The sequence below is a fragment of the Triticum urartu genome, chromosome 5 (assembly GCF_003073215.2).
Source record: "Triticum urartu cultivar G1812 chromosome 5, Tu2.1, whole genome shotgun sequence".
In the NCBI taxonomy this organism is placed as follows: domain Eukaryota; kingdom Viridiplantae; phylum Streptophyta; class Magnoliopsida; order Poales; family Poaceae; genus Triticum; species Triticum urartu.
In genome coordinates, this window is record NC_053026.1 from 573708027 (window position 1) to 573714026 (window position 6000).

Consider the following 6000-nt stretch of genomic DNA (forward strand, 5'->3'; position numbering starts at 1 on the left):
AAGAGGAGCTAGACATGCTGTGGAAAACGCCAGCCAATACGTGGGACGCCGCAGAGTATTTCCCTATGAGAGCCGCACCGCTCACAACGGTGCACGACTATCTCGGTTACGGATATCTCGCGGGGCAGGTGGTCCACGGATTTTCTGGATGCGTCAGGTGCATGGATGACACAACGTATCGCCAGTTAGATAGAGATCCCGGGTCTTCGAAAACCGTGTTCATGGGACATCGAAGGTGGCTTTGCGACGATGACCCGTGGAGGAAACGCAAGGATCTGTTCGATGGTGAAACCGAACTCCGAAGACGCCCGCGTACGAGGAGCGGCGAGGAAATAGACGGGCTATTGAAAAATTGGAAAGATCGCCCACTGCCGGGAAAGAAGCAAAAGGCGCCAGAGCCGGGAAAGAAGCGAAAGGCGCCAGAGCCGCTGCTGAAGGTATGGAAAACGAGGTCTGTTTTCTGGGACTTGCCGTACTGGAAGATCCACCGTGTGCCTCACAGCCTTGATGCCATGCATATCACGAAGAACATGTGCGAGAGTCTGCTTGGTACCCTGCTCAACATGCTAGAGAGGACCAAAGATGGCCCGAAAGCAAGGGCAGACTTGAAATCAATGGGCATCAGGCAGGAGCTTCACGCTAATGATGATGATGATGATGATGATGATGATGATGATGATGATGATGATGATGATGAGGCGAAGCAGGACACAGAAAGTCGTCGCAAAGGCAAAAAGGCCAAGAAGACCGGAAATGACTACCCTCCCGCGTGCTTCACTCTAAGTCAGGAGGAGATTGAGCAATTTTTCACCTGCCTCGTAGGAGTAAAACTTCCTTACGGTTACGCGGGGAAGATAAGCAGATACCTAGACCCAGCGAAGCAGAAGTTCAGCAGGATGAAGTCTCACGACTGTCACGTGCTGATGACGCAGATACTTCAAGTTGCAATCCGTGGGATCATGGACGCGCACGTCCGTGAAACGCTATTTGGCCTATGCAACTTTTTTGACATCATCTCTCGGAAGTCGGTTGGCATGAGGCAACTCAGAAGGCTACAGGAAGAGATCGTGGTGATACTATGCGAGCTTGAGATGTACTTCCCGCCCGCATTCTTCGACGTTATGGTGCATCTGCTGGTCCATAACGTGGAGGATATCATCCAACTCGGGCCGACGTTCCTGCACAGCATGATGCCATTTGAAAGGATGAATGGTGTCATCAAAGGATACGTTCGCAACATGTCACGTCCAGAGGGAAGTATAGCCAGGGGCTTTCTGACCGAAGAGTGCATCTCCTACTGCACGAATTATCTAGGCATCGAGAACCCTGTTGGTCTGCCCGTCAACAGGCACCTCGGCAGGCTCGCTGGATGGGGTCACCATGAGGGTCGCCGCGAAATGCATGTCGACTTCGAGGGTCGACTCGCCGACTTTGAAAGAGCAAACCTAGTCGCGCTACAACACATAGACGTGGTCGATCCTTGGGTGGTAGAGCACAAAACCTTTATTGAGAAGACGTACAATGACCGAGGCCAACAGAGGACGGACGGAGATATAATCAAAGAGCACAACTCATGTTTCACGCGTTGGTTCAAGCATAAGCTTCTGTCGTACCCTTTACATGAAGATTCTTCCGTGGAAGAACAACTCATATTCGCCTTGTCACAGGGCGCCGAGCACAACCTGATGACCTATGAGGCGTACGATATCAACGGATACACATTCTACACCAAGGACAAGGACATGAAGAGCGATGGTTATCAGAACTCTGGGGTAACGATGGAATCCTACAACGGTAACGACAAGGACAGATACTACGGAAGGATCGAGGAGATCTGGGAGCTGAGCTACGCTGGAGAGAAGGTCCCGATGTTTCGTGTCAGATGGGCCAAGAGCGTCCTAAAAGAAGACCGGTATTTCACCACCATGGTTATACCCGAAGCCAAATCCAAGACCGCGGGCGCAAACGTCACCGCGAAAAATGAGCCATGGGTACTGGCTTCCCAAGTGGACCAATGCTTCTTCATTACCGACCCGCAAAGCCCAGTCGTGTTGTTGTGAGGAGAGGAAAAAGTAAGATCATCGGAATGGATGGAGTAGCCAATGAGCAAGACTTCGACAAGTACGGCGACCCGAAGATCGAACATGACGACGACGATGAAGTAGCAGCACACACCACAAGAAGAAGCAGGACCACCCTACCTAAATTACGTCCGTTCCACAGAAGAACTCCATTTGCGAAAAAGAAGGGCAAGAAGATTGTGAACAGATAGCTAGCTAAGATCAATTGTATTTAAATCGTAGTCTTCATTTCTCGATTGTATTTCATGGGCACCTTTTGATATCATGAATATTTTTAAATTTCATGGGCACTTTTTGAATTCATGAGGACACTTGATCTCGATCCCCCTCCATCTCGATCTCGATTCCCCCTCCATCTCGATCTCGATCCCCCTCCATCTCGATCCCACCTGCACCCTCCCCCCCTAGCTCCACCGCCGCCGCCGATGATATATTCAAGTAACAAATTTGAACATATTTTTTAAAAAATTATTACTGTTTTTATAAAAAAATATTACTGTTATGATTAAAACAAAATTCTAATGGCGCACTGAGGGGTGGTGCGCCATTAGAATAGTCGTACTTATGGCGCACGAGGGGGTGGTGCGCCATTAGAAAGCTTCCCCCCACACTAAATTCTAATGGCGCACCGAGGGGTGGTGCGCCATTAGAATAGTCGTACTTATGGCGCACGAGGGGGTGGTGCGCCATTAGAAAGCTTCCCCCCACACTAAATCCCCAATCTCTCTAATCTCTCCCCTGCCTCATTGATCTCACCCGCTGCCAACCGGCAGTGTTCGCCGTCCCCCTCGCCTCCTTCGCCGTCCGCGAGAAGCGTGGCCAGTCCGGACCAGGGAGGAGTGCCCCACGCACCCACCCGGCCGCGCTGCCGCCTCGTCTCCTCCCACCTCTCGCCCCTCCGGCCGGATCGGCGGAACCCCCTCCCCCGCCTCCCGCCGCCTTCCCGCGCCGCCCACTCTGACCTCGCCGTCCCCGAGCAACAGCAGCAGCGCTCCGCCCCCTCGCGCTAGCCTAGGGCTTCCGCTCAGGTATCGCCCCCTGTGACCTTGGCCACTTCATTGCCTCCCGGTAGAGCAGAGATTCTACTGCTTGTCTTGTGTTTTTCTGGGTTGCTGCGTGCGCGCGAGAGAGGAGAGGCGGGGATGGCTGGGCTGGGTGGGAACCCATCTCGGCGAGTGGAGGAAATCTGAGAGAACACGGAGTAGTCTGTCAGATGTAGTGTAGAATTGACTTCGTTTGGGCCGTGTTCATGATAGATTGTGGTAGCATATAGCTTTCGGTTTGGACCCTGTCACCAGTCGATAGAGCAGTGAACTTACTAGCATTTTATGTTACTGCTTGATTACTAGCATTGGGTAGCACCAGTAAACCTTATTTCGTGTATATTCACCTAGGTTACATCACCACAGCTCTATTTAAATCTCATTGCCGAAATTATATCTAGCAAATATCATCTCTGGCACTGCTTGTGCTTGTAAATTGAAAACCTGGAGTAGAACAAGTCCATGCATCACAATCTATCATAATCTATTCCCCAAGCTATCACAATCTATCATAATTTATGTGTCCAACTATCATAATTTGATTAGTTCCATAAATTTGTATGACCACAGATTTAGAAAATTTTCAGAGATTTGTATGACCAAAGATACAGTTCAGATTTGATTAATTCCATAAATTTGTATGACCAAATATATATTTCAGATTTGTATAGTTTCAGAGATTTGTATGACCAAAGATACAGTTCAGATTTGAATTGTTTCAGAAATTGGTATGACCAAAGATGCTATTGTATATAAATGGGCTGCTATAGAACTGTTCTTCATCTTTACAGTGCTGTTGTATAGAAATATGCTGAATTTTCTGCTCTGATTGTTGCTCAAAGAAATTTAGCAAAAAAATGGGGTCCTGGGAGACGCCGCTGCTGCTTGAGGCCCTTGAGAGGCCCTTCGTGTCGTGATGATTTTGCAGGTACCCCGAGAGGCCCTTGAGTTTGCCGGAATGTCGATTAAATTTCGTTCCGGCAAATTCGGGTACTCCATATGTCCTATTTTCAGCAAAGGTCATGCTGAAATTTTCCGTGAATTTTAGCATGACTTTGCTAAAAATCGGACATATGAGGTACTTGCTACTAATGCATGGGCCGGGGTATCTTAGTACTTAATTAAGTAGGATCAACTGCCCCTTTATTCTTGCTGTATTAAACCATAGGTGGCAATAGAGCCAAGTGATTAGTGCCAAGTGATTAGGCCCAACCTAGGGTGCCTCGGCATCGATAAACCCTAAATGATGAAAACTTAACTTGGCTGCCCCGGATGCCTCGGTGTCGACGAGAACCTAAATGATGTACGCTTAGGCTTTTAGGGTGCCTCGGCGTCGACAAACCCTAAATGATGAAAGCTTAGGCTTTTAGGGTGCCTCGGTGTCGACAAACCCTAAATGATGAGACCATGATCTTGTTCCTTGACAATAACCAACTTTTTGACCAATTTTTTTTCCTATTTAGAACGAAACATGGCCCACAACGATGAGGCCGGTGGTTCGGGTGGCAAGCAATTCTGGGAGCTGTCCCAGGATATGTCGTCATCATCATCGGACGACGAAAGTCTCCCAGCGGAGTGCGACTGGTGCCACGACGATCGAGGTCTGTGCGACATGCCTCACCTGGACGATGATCGGCACTTCAGCATTAAGCTTGAGGAGACCTTCGAAGTTGAAACGGTACACAACGACGACAAGTGTTATTTTCATAATTAAGCATGACTTCAACTATTTCAACGTGTAATTTTCATCTTTTACAATTCGAGTATAGCTTATCCCATGCCATGCAAGACGCTATGTCTTGGAGAGGATGGATTTTGAAGACCATGAAATTTCTGAAACAAAGAAAATTCACCTAAGGACTCATCACGATGTGGACTTTGAAGTAAATCTATATAATTCTGAGAGCGTAACCCATTTTGGTTGCAAAAATTGGGAAGCATTTTGCAAGATGTATGGTTTTGATGAGGGTATGCTTATCACCATGGATCTTGGTAATCCTGACATCAACCAAGACAATATGGACATTTGGGTCGTTGTTGATACGCCTCCAGTTCTACCGCTATGTGAGTTTCTCAAACATAGTTATTAGCTAATTTATATTATTTATTTCAAAATAGTTGACAGCTTATTTCCATTGACAGCTTATTTTTACTGTTCAAAGAATGTGCGGGAGATGGTAGACAAAACCCACTACACCGATGGCTCCGAATTAACAACTTACAAGGAGAAAAATCATTTGGTCAGATTTTGTACTGACATTGAGAATTACAATATCCACAATCAAACTCCTCAACATTATGGTAAATATGTGCCACTAGTGCATGTGTTCAACTACGGTAACTACCATGGAGATACCCTGGTAAGATTTTTACTATTACGACATCCGTGCATATTTTGCATACTTCTAAAACTAGTACATCATTGCTAACTATGAAGTTATTACTATGTTTTTCAACAGATAATCCCAGAGAATTGTGTGCCTCATATGATGTATCTGAAAGGTAGTGTTAATGTTTTGAACATACAGCCAGGTCGTCCTACGAATCTCAACTGTCCATACGAGATTTCTAAAAGAAGTGGAGACATGAAAATCAAAGGATGGAAAAAATGTATGGACAGTCGTAAGGAGCTTCTTGGAAGCAAAAGGAAGCAAAGCACAAGAATTGGAGACATGATGTTATCCATTCTCCATAATGGAGAGTCAGGGTCTATATTGTTTTATGCTATTTTAGCTTAAATAGGGTATTTAGGTCCTGCCTAATACTGATGATCATGTGCTAAGAACAATTAAGTAGGGTTGGTTTGAAGACTATCAAGATGATGATCGTATGACTTGTTATGAATAACGAGTAGAAGTTGTATGATGATGATTAGT